A 20,456-nucleotide genomic window follows, 5' to 3' on the forward strand; every position below is an offset into this window, starting at 1 on the left:
CTCATATCCCCTTTTGCCTATCACCTGTCCAGCTCTTGGCTCCATTCCTCCCCCTCCTGTCTTCTCCTATCATTTTGGATCTCATTTTAGTCCTGACGAAGGGTCTCGGCCTGAAACGTCGACTGCACCTCTTCCTAGAGATGCTGCCTGGTCTGCTGCATTCACCAGCAACTTTGATGTGTGTTATTTTAATTCCCATTCCTCCTCTTCTGCCATGATGAGGCCACTCTCAGGATGGAGGAGCAACACCTCATAATTCGGGTCCTGATGAAGGGTCCCGGCCTGAAGCGTCGACTGTTTACTCTCCATAGATGCTGCCTGGCCTGCTGAGCTCCTCCAGCATTTTGTGTGTGTGTCACTTTGGATATCCAGCGTTTGCAGATTTTTGCGTGCTTCTGACCTCATATTCGGTCTGGGTAGCCTCCAAACTGATCGCATGAACACTGATTTCTTGTGGTAAAAAATATCCCTCCCTCTTCCTCCTTCTTCTGTTCCCTACTCGGGCCCGTTACCTCTTCTCGCCCTGGTGTCCCCCCTTCTTCCTTTTTTCCTGTGGCCCGCTCTCCTCTCCTATTAGATTCCTTCCTCTCCAGCCCTTTACCCTTCCCACTCACCTGGCTTCACCCAATACCTTCTATCTATCCTCCTTCCTCTCCCCTCATTTTTTTTATTCTGGGGTCTTCCCCCTTCCTTTCCAGTCCTGAAGAAGGGCCTCGGTCTGAAACGCCAACAGTTTATTCATTTCCATAGAGGCCGTCTGGCCTGCTGAGTTCCTCCAGCATTTTGCCAGTTCAGTGCATTCTTTACAACACTCTCTCCCACTTAGCATCCTGACAGGTACTGGTCTGTCGATCACCACACTGCCCGATTGGAGCGCTATCGAACTGCCACTCCTTTCCTGATTTGTCGGCACTCTCAGAGACGGCCATCTACAATCAGAACCAGGTTGATTATCACTGACATACGTCGTGAAATTTCCACTTTTCAGCACAGTGCAACACAAAAAAAAACTACAAGTTACGATAAGAAATATATAAAAAAATATAACTAAAGTAGTGCAAAAAGCGAGGGTTGATGGGCTGTTCAGAAATTTGTTGGCAGAGGGGAAGATGCTGTTCCTAAAATGGTGTACTTCCATTTCTACAGAGCATTAAACTGCTCGGTTGAGTTATAGCCAATAGCAATATCTGACACTGGTGCTATTTCATTAACACTTTCACAGATTGAAGCAGCTCATCGATGGCCTTAGACCGTTGCAAGCTCTTGCTGCAGCACTTCTTCACAGATCGGCAACAGGACACAGTACATTGCAGCAGAGCACAGGCCCTCCAACCCGTAAATACATCTGCACCCCTTCAGCGTCACACGTATTTCATAAGCCATCCTGAAGCTGTACTCCCATCATTACGCTCATCCTATACGTGCTCTGTTATTGTCACGTTATTCGTTATCAAGTGCAGCATCAGAAGCAGGTTTAATATCACCGGCATATGTCGTGAAATTTGTTAACTTTGCGGCAACAGTACAATACAATGCATGATAAATATAGAGAAGCAGAAAACTGTGAATTACAGCAAGGATATTAAATAGTTAAATTGAATGAGCAGTGCAAAAAATAGGAAATAAAAAAAATTAGTGAGTAAATATTCATGGGTACGATGTCCATTCAAAAATCTGATGGCAGAGGGGCAGAAATTAGTCCTGAATTAGTGTGTGCTTTCAGGCTTCTGTACCTCCTTCCTGATGGTAGCAATGAGAACAGGGCATGTCTTTGTCTCGGTATCAGACCTCTTCCTAGGCCCTCAGCTCCCAATGGAGCGTTGGCCACTGTTGACCTCTACGGTATCACCATTATTGCAACACTATCGTGTAACTGTCTGCACATTGGTTTACACAATGCTATACATCATGCAGATACACACGTTTATTTCACTCCACTATTACACCATCACTTGGTGCACCCTGATTTTTATGCTATTATTGCACCACTGTAACATTACAGTCTCATTTTACACTCTACATCACCCATATTGCAGAACCATTTGTACACTAGCATTACTACACCATTACAGCCGTGCGCCACTGCTATGCTCACCTAATAAAGCACCTTATTAGTGCGCAGTTTTGTTACGTGACTATTACACTACCATATGGGTGCACCCATAACATCCACCAAATACCCTGATAGCAGAATCAGATTTAATATCATCAGTGTATGTCATGAAATTTGTTAAGTTAGAGGCAACAATACAATGTAATACATGATCATATAGAGAAAACAATAAATAAGTAAATCAATTACAATAAGTATATATATATAAAATAGTTCGAGTAAAAATAGTGCAAAAACAGAAATAATAAAGGTGAGGTAATGTTCGTGGGTTCAATGTCCATTCAGAAATCTGATAGCAAAGGGGAAGAAGCTGTTCCTGAATCGCTGACTGTGTGCCTTCAGGCTCCAGTACCTCCTCCCTGATGGTAACAATGAGAACAAGGCACGTCCTGGGTGCTGGAGGTCCTTAATGATGGACACCGCCTTTCTGAGACACCGCTCCTTGAAGACGTCTTGGACACCATGGAGGCTAGTACCCAAGATGGAGCTGACTAACTTTACAACTTTCTGTAGCTTTTATCAATCCTGATTGACGCACTCTCATCATTACAGAAACACACTGGTGCGTCACACTGTTACGTTCAATTCGGGTCCAGCGGAGACAGGACTAAAAGAATGCACAATAACTTTAAAGCACTAATCAGTTTATTCAGCATTCAAGGGAACCTAAGCAACACAATACTTATCTAAAGAGACGCCGGCGGGTCCCTGAGTCTACTGCGGAGCGCTAACCATCCCCAACACCGGTTGCAACACATTTTGGTGCGGAGTGGTTGTGTTTGCTCACAATTATACTTCTTCTGGGAGGGGGTGTGCAGAAAAGTTCTTCTTCCCTCCTCGTTGCTGTGCAGGGCTCAGCAAGGCAAGCGAGTTCTGCCATACCATAAATTTAGCACAGCATGCTGAACCGTGTTCCGGAATGCTTCAGTGAGTTTGGTTACCCCTCACTCAGTTTCGCATCGCAGCTCCTCAGGACGTTTGTCCATCGTTTGGTCTTAGATTTCATCCTTCCATACGCACACATTTTTGTTGCACCAGAATATTGCTTCTTCGTTGCTACATATTAGGGTTAGTTAATAAGACATCATCTGATGTGTTGAGTGAGATAGAAAAAAACACTAAAAATACTATTTATGATTATATTTTTTATTTTTATTTAGAGATACAGTGGGAAAAGGCCCTCCAGCAACCCCCAGTTTAAGTCTAGCCTAATCGTGGAACAATTTACAATGGCCAATTAACCCACCAAGCAGTAGGTCTTTGGACTGAGGGAGGAAACCGGAGCACCCGAGGAAACCCATGCAGTCACGGGGAGAACGTACAAACTCCTTACAGGCAGCACACAATAGGCCCTTCGAGCCTCGCGCCACCCAGCAAACACGGGACTATTTACAATGACCAATTAACCTTCTAACTGGCACATCTCTGGCCCTGTGGGAGGAAACCGGAGCACCCGGAGGAAACCCACGCATTCCATGGGGAAGACGTACCAACTCCCTGCAGACGCTGTTGGAATTCAGACATCCCACTTCTCCTTGAAGTTCCAGGAGTCTCCCGCACATTGATAACGGCTCCCTGACGCCCAGAAATTATATACAATATCCCGGAAATCAATTTTTTTGAGAGGGAGAGCGAGAGCGAGCATCCTGATTGGTCTCTCTTCATGCTAAGTGGACCTGTCAGTTTTCTCTGTGGGCGGGCTTTACAGTCGACCTCAAAAATAATGACAGTGTTGCTCGCTGCACTGTTTGCAACAGTGACTTTTCTATTGCCCATGGTGGGTTAAAATGTAAAAGGCATGTTGAGGTGAGTTTAACAGGTGTCATTCGTTCATTAGCATAGCTAATGTTATTTAAACTAGCTGGCTGGCTGCTAAGGAGCTACTCTATTGATGTCCTACGTGATGAGGCCAAACTCCCTGTAGACTTGCTTAAAGTTGTAATAGAATAAAAAAAAAGACTCCATCAAGCACATATTTTAATGTCACATTTTCTGCATATACCCAACTTGGTTTACAGATTAGACAGAATCACTAAACAAAGTATTACATACACCCTTGGAGGTCGACCAGGGTGGAGGGGTGGGGATATGGGGTTGCAGGGGGCGGGGGTGCTACCTCCCTAAAATGAGCTTTTGCAGGGTGGGATGTCTGGGAATTGAACACCAAACTCCGACGCCCTGACTAACCGCGATGCTACTGTAGCACTGTAAATGACAACTAAAATTGAGATGAAATCAATCAGAGATTTAGAAACAAATGCAACCACACAAGCTACAAAACCAAAAACGCAACAAACCATGCCACCGAGACGAATACACAACAAAATGCGACAAATGTTAATGGTCACACAGAGAGCCACTAATGTGGCACGAGAAATAAAATCCTCATAACGTCTAATGCCCTGGCATTCTAAAATTCGTATGTTTTCAGAAAACCAAGAGCATCTGTTGCCGAGAGTGCTCTACTGCCACTTTGATGCCCTCTTATCTTATAGGTTTTACATATTGTAGCATTTACTGTATACTTTGCTAGTAATATCTTACACTCCCTTCACTGTTGCACGCGACAATTTACAATGACCAATTAACCTCCTAACCGCTACGTCTTTGGACTGGGAGAGGAAACTGCAGCAGCCGAAGAAAACCCATGCAATCTACGGGGAGGACGCTCGACTCCTTACAGATGACTCTGGAGTTGAATTCCAAACTCCGACGCCCCGAGCTACCCGTTGCCATGGCGCCCAGTCTCAGGTATTATACTAATAAATTGCTATTTACTTAATGCTATGTTCTTAAATATAACACAGTGTGTATTGGAGTCATATTCAGATTTATTTAACACAAGTACATCGAAACGTACAGTGAAATGTGTCGCTTGCATTAATAACCAATATGCACGAGGAAGTGCTGCAGGTGTCGCCACGCATTCTGGCACCAATATCGCATGCCCACAATGTTCAACACAATGCTCAACGCACTCACTGGATTTTCATTGGTACACCTTCCATTTTCCCCTCTTTCATTGGATCAATCATAGACTGAATCCTTTCATTTGTACAGATCAAACCCTTTCCATTCAAGTTGACACATTAGGGATGAGGGAGTGATTGCCCGCTCATTGGGGCATTCTCCCATTGGAACACTTTTACACTCGGACCAGCTCACTTTCAATCGTACAGTCTCGGAGTAGTGCGTACCTCTGTGGCACCACTGGATTGATACCCTCTGGTACCAACGTAGTCTCAGACTGACTCAATCCTCAATGTTCAAAGCTCAAAGTAAAGTTATTATCAAGTACATGCATGTCGCCCTGAGATTCATTGTCTTGTGGGCATTCACAGTAAATACAAGAAACACAGTAGAATCAATGAAAGACCGCACCCAACAGGATGGACAATCAACCAATGTGCAAAAGACCACAAACTGTGCAAATACAAAAAACAACGAAAAAAGTAGTAGTAATAATTATAATAATAAATAATGAGCAATAAACATCGAGATCATGAGATGAAGAGTCCCAGAAACTGATTCCATACATTGTGGGAACAATTCAGTGATGGGTCGACTAAAGTTGAGTGAAGTTATCTCCTCTGGTTCAAGAACCCGATGGTTGAGGGGCAATAATTGTTTGTGAACCTGGTGATGAGGGTATTGAGGCTTCTGCACCTCCTTCCTGAGGTGCAAGAAGAGAGCATGGAGGTCTTGGAGATAAGGAGAGCAGATGTGAATGACTTTACACATATTTACGTTATGCTTTGTGGTTTGGGTATCTCAGAAATCACTTATTTGTAATGTACTTGTCCATTCACTCAATATTTGGCTAAACAGGCTACACACAACAGTCCAGCTATGATCCCACCAAGGCAGTTCAAGAGCCTGATGGTTAATGGGTAATAACTGCTCATGAACCTGGATTTCCCCAGTTAAATGTATTAGTGATGCACGCCTCACTGACATAATCCAACATCACTGAACTCTTCACTTCCAGATCACTGCATTCCGTGGGTCTGTTTCAGAATTAATCAATTTGATGCTGGTTTGGAGATGTCTGTTCACACTAGTGAAATGCCACATTCAGGAACAGACCCATTCTCAGACCTGGTGGGGCATGAGATTGGCACCCTCTCATATTACCAGATTAATATCGTCTCCTTGTTAAATCCAGAAATTGAAACATTTTGCAAACTTTTGGTTTAGGACTAACACACTCCCTGCTGCAGCCTCCACAGCAGCATGACTGGATTAGTGTATTCCTAATACTTTCAGAAAATTAGACATTCTTATTGATGTACATCCACACAGGTCGCAATTTCAGCATATCCTCAGACTAGTGATGACTCTCTATTGCTACAGAGCGTTCGTCTAACGTATCCACTGATTGCCTCGTTCCCATTAGCCTCCTCTGAAACGCTACATTGCCATTGGGTGCACTTTTATTGGTTGAATCGCAAATGTTGCATTCCCAATGCCTCAATTTCATTGGTACGTTCACAGATCACTTGCACCAATTGGTGACCTCTCAGACCACAATATCATAAATCAAATTGGTACACTTATTTTTAATATAGAGCCCAATTTCGTGATTCCCCACACTGAGGTCTCAATGGTACATGATCTGTTTCGGATGCTCTCTTTGTACTGCTTTTAAATTCAGGTCAGTATATTTTTATAGGAACACGTTCAATGATGCATTGTTGGAGTGGTAAGCAGTCAGGAAGGTGGAGTTTTGGAATGGTATTCTCTTACTCCAATCGGTCACTCTTAAAGGCACATTCACAAGTTGTAGCAGTCACAGACTGAGCACTCTCAATCTGGTACCTTGATGTCCCTCTCAGATGATTCAACAATGACTCAGACAACTGCAGGCCCTTGGTAAATGCACTTTCACATTTGATTATACCTACTGGAGCACCCTTCAACAGCACACCCCTAAAATGGCTTAATTTCAATGGTAAGTTCTTAGACACGCTCACTGACATACACGCACACATACGCACACACACACACACACACACACACACACACACACAAGCTGTTGCCATAATTGCATGGCCATATTAGCAGAGAGGTCCTGGGTATATTACAGTGCCAGATCCTATTATTGGTACTTGTTAACGAGAAATCTCTTAGAGTGTCACAATGCCTTGGAGTTCAACAGTACCTGCTTAAAATGGCTTAGTCTCAATGGTAACTTCAGATTGTTACATTCAATGTGTCCCAGTCATTTAGATATATCTTTATAAGTATGCATTCTCACGAACACACTCACAAATTGTTGCCATTATTCCATGCCCACACTGCAGAGCAATCTGCCACTATGGAAGAGTTTCTGGTTACATTATTATTTTGATGCACTCTCATTGATGTTGCTCAGATTTGCACACTCTAATGCAGTGTACTGTCCTCCAGATAATTTCAGATTTTACATTCACACCAAAAAAAAACGGCTGCTGTGTGATTGGTCTCGTTCGGATTACACTCTCAGAACCGGTGCACCCGCGGTTTGCTGAACTCTCGTACAACGTGGTGTTACCGATACATCACGATCGTTTCTGAATTTTTGCTCTCTCATTTGTCTGCTCTTAGTGATTATTTGAACTTATTTGAAATCTCACATCCATTCCACAACATGAGGAAGTAAAAATCTTTGCGTTATGACTCCGCCACAATGTACAGACGTGTGAACTTATAAGTCTAATGGCTTGTAGAAAGAAGCTGTCCCATCGCCTGTCGGTCTTGGCTTTAATGCTACGGTACTGTCTGCCAGACAGAAGCAGACAGATTACTACATTTAATCATGCTCAAAGGTTTATGCAATCAGACTCTCGTATTAGTGCCCATCAGATTGGTTCATCAACTCGTTTGGACACTCAAACTGCTGCACTTACACACTAATGCACTCAAATGATTACAGTACTGGATCCTATCATTGGTACGCTTTCACAAGAAATCTTTTAGAGTGTCACAGTAGCTCAGGGTTTGACAGTACACCCCTAAAATGGCTTATTCTCTATAGTAACTTCTCAGATTAATACATTCAATGTGTCTCAATTATTTTGATACATTCTTGTAAGTGTACACTCTCATTAACACAGTCATGAATTGTTCCCATTATTCCATGCCCACACTGCAGAGAGATCCACCATTATGGAACTGTTTCTGGCTACATTATTTTGATGCACTCTCATTGATGTTGCACAGATTTGCACACTCTAATGCAGATGTACTGTCCATGAGATAGTTTCAGATTTTACGTTCATGCAAAAAGATGGCTACCCTTTGACTGGTCTCGTTCCGATTAAATTCTCAGAACTGGCGTGCTCACGGTTTGCTGAATTGTTGCATCACGTGCACTTACAGATACATCGTGATTGTACCTCGGATTTTTGCGCTCTCATTTGTGTGCTCTTAGTAAGTAAATGACAAGATTATTACACTTAATTGTGCTCAAAGGTTTTTTCAATCAGACTCTTGCATTAGTGCCCTTCAGACGGGTACATTGAACCAGTTACACACTCAGACCGATGTACTTACACACTATTGTACTCAAATTATTACGGTGCTGGATCCTATCATTGGTACACGTTTACACAATTGTCACAATTACTGACGTCCTACTCAGATTGCTACATTATCAGTTTGACACTCTAGAGCTGATGTGGTAAAACAGGTTCACTCTCACAGTCTGCGCGTGGATGGGTCAGTTTACACATCCTCAGAAGTGAAGTGCAACACAGTATGGTTTAGTACAGACTGGGATGCCTGGTGGCGTCAAAGGTTTAGCTGGATTAGGGCCACACCCCAGTGCACAAAGAGTCACCATCATTCCAGTTAGACAAGATCATGATGACACAAACACAGCTATTGATTCGGCAAGTGAAAACTGCCACCACTTGCAGTAACAGTAACAGGGAGAGAACGGAGACAGGTACCAGCAAAATGGCCTCAGCCATAATCTTTATAAATTGCAAACCACAATCACATCTCTTCCACAAGAGTTACCACAGGTGCTGTAGATCTGTAAGGACATCAGGAGGTGCTGGAAGCACATAGAAAGGCAGGCAGCATCTGTAGAGAGAGAAACACAGTTAAGATGTTTAGTTCTGTCAAGCTACAATAAATAAGGCATGGTAGAGTAGCAGTTAGCGCAGTGCTATTACTGCTTGGGGCATCAGAGTTCAGAGTTCAGCTCCAGCGTTCCCTGTAGGAAGTATGTCCATCTTTACCGTGAGTGCGTGGTTTCCTCAGGGTGCTCTGGTTTCCTCGCACAGTCTAAGGATGTACCAGGTAGGTTAATTGTCACTGTAAGTTGTGCCCTGATTAGGCTACTGTTAAATAGGTGGGTTGTTGGGTGTTGCAGTTGATTGGGCCAGAAAGGCTTGTTCTGCACTGTCTCTCTAAATAAAATAAATAAAAATAGAATAATAATAGAACATTTGTAGATAACTATTATTAATTATTTATTGATGATGATGATGATGACGACGTCGGCTTAGACCTGAGAGGCCAGCGTCGGGCATTTTCATGCCTTACAAGGCACAGTTCGAAAGGCTGTGTGGGGCGCCACTCCTCGCACAGACATTTCGCAGTATTATTTTACGAGGCCGAGTTGCAAGCTCGACATCAACCCGGCACGGATGGAGAGTGCGCACGGGGGCGGTCTGTCACTGGATCGAACTCGGGAACCTCCGTTCTCGAGCCCGGCGCTGATCTTACTCAATAATAATTACTAGCTAATAATAGATAAGTTAGAATAATACACTCAGTGGCAACTTTATTAAGTACCTTTTTGTTTTACGAGCCATTGTCTGGAACTCTAGAGAACATTGTGCATGAAAATCCCAGGAGATCAGCAGTTTCTGAAAGACTCCAAACCACCCTGTGTGGCACCAACAATCATTCCATGGTCAAAGTCATTAAGATCACATTTCTTCCCCATTAATGTTTGGCCTGAACAACAACTGAACCTCTTGACCATGTCTGCAAGCTTTTATGCACTGAGTTGCTGCCACATGATTGGCTGATTAAATATTTTCATTAATGAGCATTAATAAAGTGGACACAGAATGTACATTTTAATTTATTTATTATTCAATGTTAGAATTTTAAATATTTGAGTAAGTAGGGAGAAAATAAAGGGTGGGCAAAGAGGTTGGAGAGCAAAAAGGCTGGACAAAATGGGGTAGCAATGGGGACGTGATAGAAGGGAATCTAGAGTCGTTTAGAAATCACAGAGATCAGGACCATGGACAGCACCATCCATCCAAGGAAACCATTGCTTTGGTGGTTATCTTAAGAAGTTGAATCCAATGCTCTTTCCATTTTTCCTGATGTAATACCACAGGTGAGGTAAGGTAACATTCTCATCTTGCAGTTGTTTTGATATGTCCTATTGTGTTTTCATATGCCGTGCTGCTACCTAGAGTTCCTCTTGCCAAGAGTCAATTTGTTACTTTATCATTTCCTGTCAGAGTTACCTTATGTTCAAAACCTTCTGTACCTAATGTCACTATGTAAATATAATCAATCTATGTATGCAAGCTAATCCTATGAATATATGGCTATATTCAAACAGTTACTTGTACACTGCATTTTATAGGATTGTTTTTATTCTTATAATAATTGTGTTTTGGGGTTTTTATTGCGTTTTTATGTTTATTGTGTTTTTTATACTGCATCAATGAGTAACGATCATCCTCTGGTTGTTCACTCAGTGTCTGCAGCTTATCATCTTGTACACCTCTATCCAGTTACCTTTCGTTCTCCTTCACCACAAAGAGAAAAGCCCCAGCTCACTCAACCTTTTCTCACAACACATGCTCTCTAATCCAGGCAGCATCCTGTTATATCTCCTCTGCACCCTCTCTAAAGCTTCCACATCCTTCCTATAGTGAGTCAATCAGAACGGAACACAATATTCTAAGTGTGGTTTAACCAAAGTTTTACAGAGCTGCAACATTACCTCTCAGCTCTTGAAGTTCTTTGGTTACTTCTGCTGGTACTTTCTGCTAGATGTATGGCAGTCGGGGAAAGATACAGTCAAATGAGTTTATCCCTTGTGTCAGTTCACACATAACCTGCTGTAGTCCCAGTCTGGCAGTTTATTTATTTAGTTTACTTGGAAAATACTTTGTGGATCTCCCTTGCTGCCACTGGAGGCAGGTATAAGAGGCTTGGGTCCACACAGCAGATATTGATCAGCATGGCCTGTGGCAGTGGGGCTCTTCTTCAGAGGACTTTGTGGTTTGATGTTTAGCGTCTGGGGCTTTGGACTCATTTTGGAGGAGTCTCTGGTTCATGTTGCATGTGTTTCTAGTTTCCGATCGCTCTTTTCTTTCGCCATTTTTGCAAATTGATTGGGTCGTCTCAATGTGGTGCTGGCTCTACAGTCAATACATGACACAGCACTAAACTGAACTGAACTAAACCGAACACTCCTAGGCCGTTTGATGTTGAGATGTTTAATATGCTGTGTGTTATTCACTCACATTTTGCCATTTGTACGATTTGTTCTTTTTCACATGTTGGGGGTTTGATGTTTTCTTTGAACAACTTCCACGGTGTATCTTTGTTTCATGACTGCCTGCAGGAAGATGAATCTCAGGGTTGTATACTGTATACATACTTTGATAATAAATGTTCTTTGAATCTGTGAATAGGCCCTTCCGGCCCTTCGAGCCACAATGCCCCAGCCACACTCGACAAACCCCATTTAACCCTAATCTAATCACAGGACAATTTGCAGTGACGAATTACCCGTCTTTAGATTGTGGGAGGAAACTGGAGCACCCGGAGGAAAACCACCAATTCTACAGGGCTGATGTACAGAGACTCCTTAAAATTGACGTCGGAATTGACTTTGAACTCCGAACTCTGATGTCCCAAGTGACCCCCATTTTTTCCTTCCTTCAGAACATGGTCAGTTTGGTCAGGAGAGGTACTGCAAAGTCACTTTTGGTGATGGATATTAACGTCCCCACTCAGGGGACATTCTGTACCCTAGCGCCATTTGGTACTTCTAAAGATGTTGTTCACCATGGAGGAACACTGATTCTTCAGTTGAGGGAAGAAAATGGGTCATATTTATACGTAGTTTTCTTAAAACATTCTATGTTCGTCCCAGTACTTTGAGCCTACATGGGGTCTTTATTCAATGTTGGCGATTTCACCCGTTGCTTCCATTTGGCAAGTCTCACTTACAGTCCTCACTCTGTGAATCATTGACACCAATTCTTCCACCTTCTCTAACTACCCTGTCTATCAGTTTCACCAGTGCCGAGTTTAGCCACATTTACTCCCTTCAGCTCATCTCAGCCTCAACCGTGCTGTCTGGAACTGACAAACTCCCTTCCTTGCTAAAGACTTACTGAGGCCCATTTCCGGCTCTTTCTACTCTCAAGCACAAAAACGGCTCATTGGGCTAGGATCTCCCCACTCCGTGGGGCTTAGGACCAAGTGATACCAGTTAGCGTCGACAGGGATGGGCAAAACCGGCACCCAATTAAAAAGAGGTCTTTGCACAACAGATAATACACAGCCACAACATGGAATGAATGTTGAGTGCAACTAGGAAAGTATCTCCTCGACAACAAAGGATAATGGACTCAGCACAAGTGAAGATTGTGTATAGGTCATAAGACATTAAGAAATGGGAGCAGAACTAGGCTATTCAGTCCATCAAGTCTGCTCTGCCATTCCATCATGGCTGATTTATTATCCCTCTCAACTCCATTCTCATGCCTTTACCCCATAACCTTTGACCCCTTTACTAATCAAGAACCTATCAACTCCCACTTTAGATATATCCAATGACTTGACCTTCATATCAAAGAATTCCACAGATCCACCACCCTCTGGCTAAAGAAATTCCTCTTCATTTCTGTTCTAAAAGGCCGTCCTCCTATTCTGTGATCGTGCCCTCTTGTCTTAGATACTTCCTGAATCTTTGCAACATATTAAAATAATTTTCATTACACATGTAAGAGTATGGGTTGTAGGGTGTGCTCCTGTGTCGTATAACTTTATGGCTTTATAATTAAAGAGACTGTCTGCCATAGATGATGTAAAGGAGGCTTTCAGGAGGCTTGCTGTCACGGGAGACGTGAGGAGGATTTGTTGTCAAAGAAAATAAAGGACAGTCAGTTGCCAAGTCATATGTAAGAATGATTTGTTGCTGTACGTAATATACATAAGACTATAAAAATATAGGAGCAGAAATAGGCTATTTGGCCCATTTTCTCTCTCAACCTCATTCTCCTGCCTCCTCCCTGTATCCTATTAACCTCCACTTTAAATATACTCAATGACTTGGCCTCCACAGCCATTCGTGGCAAATAATTCCACAGATTCACCACCCGCCCCCCCCGGCTAAAGAAATTCCTGTCAACTGTGAAAGTTAGCTCTGGTAACTCCTTTGGATTTTACCAAAAATCCCCAGACCTTTCCCACCAACTTAACTTCACCTATCACCTTCCAGCTACCCTCCTTTCCCTCCTCCCACCTTTTCATTCCAGCGCCTTCCCCCTTCCTTCTCAGTCCTGAAGACGGGTCTCGGCCCGAAACGTCAACTGCTTCTTCACTTCCACAGATGCTGCCTGACCTGCTGAGTTCCTCCAGCACTTTGTGTGTGTTGCTTTTTAACGACTTTCAATAGCAATCACTAGGAGCTGCTGGACTGTGCATAGTGGGAACGAGATTTGAAAAGAAGCCAGTGGGAGTGTTGGGGTACTCTGCACCCCAGCCCACGGATCACTAAGAGCCATTGAACTGTGCGTTGTGGGGGTGGCTTCAGATCCCGGGCACTGTTCTCAGCAGGTTACGGTGGTTGTATTGTACTATAGCTACTGTGTTGGCCCCTAAAAATCAAGACGACTCCTTCATTAAAAAAACAGCTTGGAGAACTTAACAGGGAGCAGGCAGTATCACACTAAAGCACAAAGAAAGGTATCATTTGTCACTATCGTAGAAACAGGGAGAGAACGAAAGAGCAACAGACAGGAAGAGTTCTCAAAAAGGGATTAAGAAAAATTTGCAATAGTTAATGAGCTCAGCCCAAAGGAAAAACAATACACCCAGAGGCCACATTATTCGATAAAGGAGCTACTTAATAAAGTGGCCACTGAACATCTGTTCATGGTCTTCTGCTGCTGTAGCCTATCCACTTCAAGGCTCGACGTGTTCTGTGTTCAGAGATGCTCTTCTGCACTCCACTTTAGTATGAGTGGTTGAGTCACCATCGCATTCCTGTCAGCTTGAACCAGTCTGCCCGTTCGCTTCCGACCTCTCTTATTAGCAAAGCATTTTCGCCCACAGAACTTGCTGCTCACTGGATGTCTCCTCTTTGCCTTTTGCACCATTCTCTGCAAACTCTAGAGACTGCCATGCGTGAAAATCCCAGGAGATCAGCAGTTTGCATCTGGCACCAGCAATCATTTCATGTCAAGGTCACTTAGATACACATTCCTTCCCCATTCTGATGTGTGGTCTGAACAACAACTGAACCTCTTGACCATGTCTGCATGCTTTCGTGCATTGAGTTGCTGTCATTTGATTGGCTGATTAGGTGTTTGCTTTCATGAGTAGGTGTACAGTGGCCGAATGAAAAGGAGGAGTGGGCTGGAGAGAAGGGTATCTGAATAATTTAGTTATGTCAATATTTCAAGTAAAGATAAAGTGGTACCCAAGCACTGCAAGAAGATGAGCTGAGGACAGGAATTCACTGAGGTACAAGCAAATTACTGCAATAAAGAAAATAGTTGGGTTGAGTTGTTTTCTGATCTTGGCAATCTATTTGCAACCGTTTTGTCACAACACAAGGAGACATCAGCAGTGCACTCTGATGTCTCCTTGTGTGGCATGTGTTCTCTGAATACTTGGCTTTTCTATTCTTACCAATCAGTTGTTTGGTCGTCTTAATGGAAACCAAGTTGTGACAGAGGGAGGTGGTCTCATCGCTGATTGGTCATGTGGCGAATTCTCTGCATTGTCTGCAACTTTTGCCTGCATTGGCTTAGAAATGGGATTGAGGTCTACATGTCTGTTTACGTCTTGATGCCATTTAAAAGCCAATGCGGCAAAGTTCCAGACAATTCAACCTATCCGTCAACCACGCGAGCTACACATTTTCGGTTATTTCCAGTGAAGGAAATCATTGTGGGGCGACACGTCCGCTGAGGTGGAGGACTTCAGTCCCAGAATACAAGAGGAAAAGCATGAGAAGAATGCGAAGGCCCCAACCATAATCTTCCAAAGTCCATTTGCTTTGTGAACAATTTATTGAGACTGAAAAATTGCACATGCCATCCCACTAATTAAAAAAAAGTGAGAGAATTCAGAGAGTTATGGTCAGTTATGCAAGCAGCTGGATGTGAACAACAGCCCATAATTATGGGTAGATTGACTGAACTCCCGGTAAATTCCCAGCTGATCAGACAGAAATGGCAGTGAAATTTTAAGGGTTCAGTCAGGCCTGACTAAACTGATTGAAATTTTTGATGAGATAATTACAATTGTGGAAAAAGAGATTGTTGGCAGATGTTAGCCTTCCAAAAGGTATTTCATAAAAATCCCTCAGGAGGAAATTGATGGCAGGCCATATAAGTCAAATAATGGACATTGTACACAGTAAATCCTCCAAAAGGACCACAACCTTGTGGTAGGGTTTGGAGGCTTGTATGCTTCAATGTTCCGGAGAGCTATGCTGGCTGGAGTTAGGGCTTGATTTCTTGGCTCTTGGTGGGGTCACCCAAGCCAAACAGGTCAAAGGGTAGAGGCCAGACTAAGAGTTGTCCACCAGTCCTCCAGGTTCGGGAGGTTCAGCTCAGGACTAACGATGCCAACCAGTCAAACAAAACTGTTACGGAAACAGCAATGAAGATTCCTTCTACATTTAAGTGTGACGTTATTCCTGAGTCTCCACCGGGGACTCGAGTCACTGACAGGAGTGAAAACCGAGAGGGTGAAACTGACACAATGAAGGAGGCCCTGAACACCGCCAGAGACGGAGAACCTTCATTGCTGCCCTAAACGCAGTAACACACAGTACATAGTGTGCCCTGAACATGACTCAGAATGGAAGGTGGTCAGATATCGGCACTGCAATTTCATGGTTTAAAGGTGTCTGTGGGTGCTGGCATGACAGAGTAGATTGAACTTTTGGTGTACACTGGATTTGCTTGCTCCCACTTTAGAGGTAGAATACCAGCATGGAAGGATATCTCCGACAACCAGAGGGAGATTGCGCAGATTCTGGGCCTCCTTACTATCAGGGTGGGGTGTGTTTGCCGGGCAAGAGTCTAGTTCACCCTTCTGTTTCTCTTCCTGTGCTAACTTAGCTACACTTCCACAGTACACCTACAAACAGTGGCCACTTTACTTGCTACCTCCTGTACCTAACAAAGCGGCCACTGAGCGTACGTCCGTGGCTCTCTGCTGCTGTACCCCATCCACTTCAAGCTTCAAGGTGTTGTGTGTTCAGAGGCATTCTTCTGCACACCACCGTGGTGATACATGGTTACTCAAGTTACTGTTGCCTTTCCTGTCAGCTTTAACCATTCTGGCCATTCTCCTCTGACCTCTCTCATTAACAAGGCATTTTTGCCCACAGAACTTCTGCTCACCGGATTTTTTTTGTTTGTTTGTTTTTCACACCATTCTCTGTAAACTCTGGAGACTGTTGTACGTGAAATTTCCAGAAGTTGGGCAGTTTCTGAGATACTCAAACCACCCTGTCTGCACCGACAATCATTCCACGGCCAAAGTCACTTAGTTCACATTTCTTCCCCATTCTGATGTTTGGTCTGAACAACAAATGAACCTCTTCACCATATCTGCATGCTTTTGTGCACTGAGTTGCTGCCACATTAGTATTTTATGCTGGTGAGCAGATGTACAGGTGTGCCAAATAAAGCAGCCACTGAGTGTATTTCTCCTCCATATTGTAGTAGCTCCAAACACACTCCCTTTATACCAGAGGCTTCTGTAAACTATTTAGCGGCAAGAGGCACTCAGCACTCACTCTCTCTAGTTAAGGTCCTCAAGGGATTTCAGCTTGAGTGACAGGGTCTCACAGACTGCCATCTGCTGCTTCTCCATGAGACCTGAAGCAATGAATGAACATCTTTAAGTAGCACTTGAAATCCTCTGCAGTGTCAAGATTAATCCCAATGCACCTGCTCTTGTTGATAAAGGTGTTAGTTCGAGCTCTTCATATTCCAGGAACGTGCAACCTCCTTAATGCAAACCAGCAGGCAAACAGCTGGTCAAAGACTCTCTCAAGACAGCTCCTTGCTCTTTGACTCAGTGGAACAAACATCTGCTTCCGCTAAGTGCAGCTAATCTCCGATTTTAACTTTTAACCACCTCATGGGTCCGACTCCGCTCTTTAAGCTTTGAACCAATGCAGAGAGATGGTCATCTGGAATTATACATAAGGAAAAGACAGCCCTTACACACAATAAATATGGACACTCTACCAAACAAATAATTCATCCTCTGCAGAGGCATAAGAAATATCAGCTGGTGTCGGCCACATAGACCATGGTACCTGCAGAGAGTACAGGACAGGAATGCTCTGGTCAAAAGATGGCAAGGTAAGACAGCCTTGGAGCTTGAGAGAGGTGATGAATTCAGTCAAGAAGAAAAAGGCAAAGTATGTAATGCTTCAGAAGCTAGAATCAAACAGAGACCCTGAGGATTATAAAGAAGCCAGAAAAGAACTCAGCGAGGGAATTAGGAAAGTCAGAAGTGGCCATGAAAAATTCTTGGCAAGTAGGATTAAAGATAATCCCAAGGCATTCTATACATACATCAAGAGCAAGAGGATAACTCGAGAGAGAGTAGGACCAGTTAAGGATAAAAGAATAAGGGACATTTGCTTCGATGCAACAGATGTCAGTGAGGTCTTTAATTAGTATTTTACATCAGTGTTTACCAAAGAGATGAATGTGGAGGTTAGGGATGTCAGTGCTGAGCATATTGATATGCTGGGACTCTTCAGGCTGGTGGGGGGCAGTAAAGACGTAAGTAGTACTGGGTCTTTTAAAGAGCATTAAGTTAGTTAAGTTTCCAGGCCTGATGGGCTATGCCCTGGGTTATTGACAGAGGCAGGAGAACAGACCGCCCACATCTTGATTAATATCCTTGTGTCCTCTTTAGCCACAAAACAGATCCTGAGTAGCTAAAGTTGTTTCAAATTCATTATTCTAGGAGGGAACCAGGGATAATCCCAGAAACCATAAACCGGTGAGTCTTAGGTCAGTGGTAGGAAAGTTACTGGAGAGAATTTTTAGGGATAGGATTTATGAACATTTGGAAAACCATGACCTAATTAGGAACAGCCAGCACAGGTTTGTGTGGGTCTTACTGTGTCGTGTCTTATTAACTTGACTGAGATTTTTATGAAGTGATGAGGGTGAGTTATGAAAGTAGAGCTGTGGATGTTGTCTACATGGTGTTTGACGAGGTCCCTTATGGGATGCTCATCCAGAAGATTAAGGTGCACGGGATCCATGGTGAATTGGCTGTTTGGATTCAGAACTGGCTCGCCCATACCAGATAGAGGGGTAGTGGCCGAAGGAACTTATTCTAGCAACAAGTCTGTGATCAGTGGTGGTCTGCAGAGATCTCTACTGGGACCTCTGCTGTTTGTGATGCAAACAAAAAACCTTGATGAAAATGTAGATGGGCGGGTGAGTACGTTTGCAGATGATACCAAGATTGATGGTGTTTTGGATAGTGTGGAAGACTGACGAAGAATGTAACAGGATACAGATCACTTGCAGATATGGGCAGAGAAATGGCAGATGGAGTTTAACCAGGACAAATGTGAAGTGTTGCACCTTGGTAGATCAAATAGAAAGAGACAGTACACTATTAAGGGCAAGATCCTTTACAGTGTTGATGAGCAAAGAGATCTTGGGGTCCAAGTTCATAGCTCCCTGAAAGTGACTGCACTTGTTGATAGGGTGGTTATTGTTGCCTTTTTCAGTCGAGACATTGAGTTTAAAATACAGCCCTGATCACCCCATTATAGGAAGGATGCTGAGGCTTTGGAAAGGGTGCAGAAGAGGTTTACCAGGATGCTACATGGATTAGAGGGCACGTGCTATAACAAGAGGTTGGACAAACTTGGGTTGCTTTCTCTGGAGTGGCGAGGCTGAGAGGCGATCTGATAGAGGTTTATAAGATTATGAGAGGTATAGATAGAATGGACAGACAATACCTTATTCCAAGGGTTGATGTCTAATACCAGAGGGTATGCAATGAAGATGAGAGGAGGCCATTTCAAAGGAGATGTGAGGGGACTTTTTTTTAACGCAGAGAGCGGAGGGTGGCTGGAATGTGCTGCCTGGGGTGGTGGAGACAGAAACTTTAAAACTTCTTAAGAAAGACATTTAGATAAGCGCATGGATGTGAGGGAAATGGAAGGATACGGACAGTGTGTAGGCAGAAGAGATTAGTTTAGTTGGCCACTTGATTACTAATTTAATTGGCTCAGCACAATGCTGTTCTATACGTCATCAAACAGAGAAGAGTTTAATCCAGCAGAGCTCTCCAGAGGATCTTCTGTGACTGAATGGGAATGAACTCCATAACAAGTGGGGTAACCAACTCTATCCCCTGCCCCAGAGTATTTCCGAAAATGGCACAGTAGTTGCCCATCAGTCAGAATCACGAACTGGAAGCTGGATTGCTGATGCTTTTCTGAAGATTTTTGCCTGAACATCTCGACACTGCAGGCTCTACAGTTACAGGTGGATAAGGGGTGAGGTAATGGCTCAGACAGCAGCTGTCCCAATGCTCTGGTAGTTCCTTCAGGTGCTGAGGGGCAACAAGGGTATATTCTTGACTGCACTGGCATCAATTACTCAATTAATTACTTGCAAATAATCTTCCTCATCCTGCCAAGATCTCAGCCAAAGTCCATCCTTCCTGCTAAATACTGTCCACTTTTTTTTAGCACAACTCTGTTGAAAGCTTCCAGCCTCTGCCCAGAAGCCCTCTAGAGCAACTTCATCATCCCGCACACTAACTCTGAACCAGCAGCTCAACTGTGTTCCCATTCCCACTTGTCCTACCCCACCAAAGGATTACCCAACCCCGCAGGTCCAAGGCACATCTCCAAAAGATCTCTCTCTGCTGTTTTCCCCATCACTTTCTACCCTGACTCGACAGAGTCAAATTGCAAGTCCCATCACACACAGCAACGCGGTGGTAGTGAAACACGGTGCCAGCGACCCAAGTTCAATTCTCGCCACTGTCAGTACGGAGATTGTGCATTGCCCTCGTGACTGTGTGGGTTTCCTCCGGGTGCTCCAGTTTCCTCCCACATTCCAAAAAACCA

At 43.7% G+C, this 20,456-nt stretch overlaps 1 protein-coding gene across 1 annotated transcript in view; it reads right to left on the reverse strand.

Moving 5' to 3' along the window:
• LOC140205361 (glutamate receptor ionotropic, NMDA 2B-like) overlaps positions 1 to 20,456 on the reverse strand; it is a 383,673-nt gene that overhangs the window by 85,236 nt on the left and 277,981 nt on the right. The gene's annotated exons all lie outside the window — the stretch shown is intronic.

The sequence above is a fragment of the Mobula birostris genome, chromosome 11 (assembly GCF_030028105.1).
Source record: "Mobula birostris isolate sMobBir1 chromosome 11, sMobBir1.hap1, whole genome shotgun sequence".
NCBI lineage: Eukaryota > Metazoa > Chordata > Chondrichthyes > Myliobatiformes > Myliobatidae > Mobula > Mobula birostris.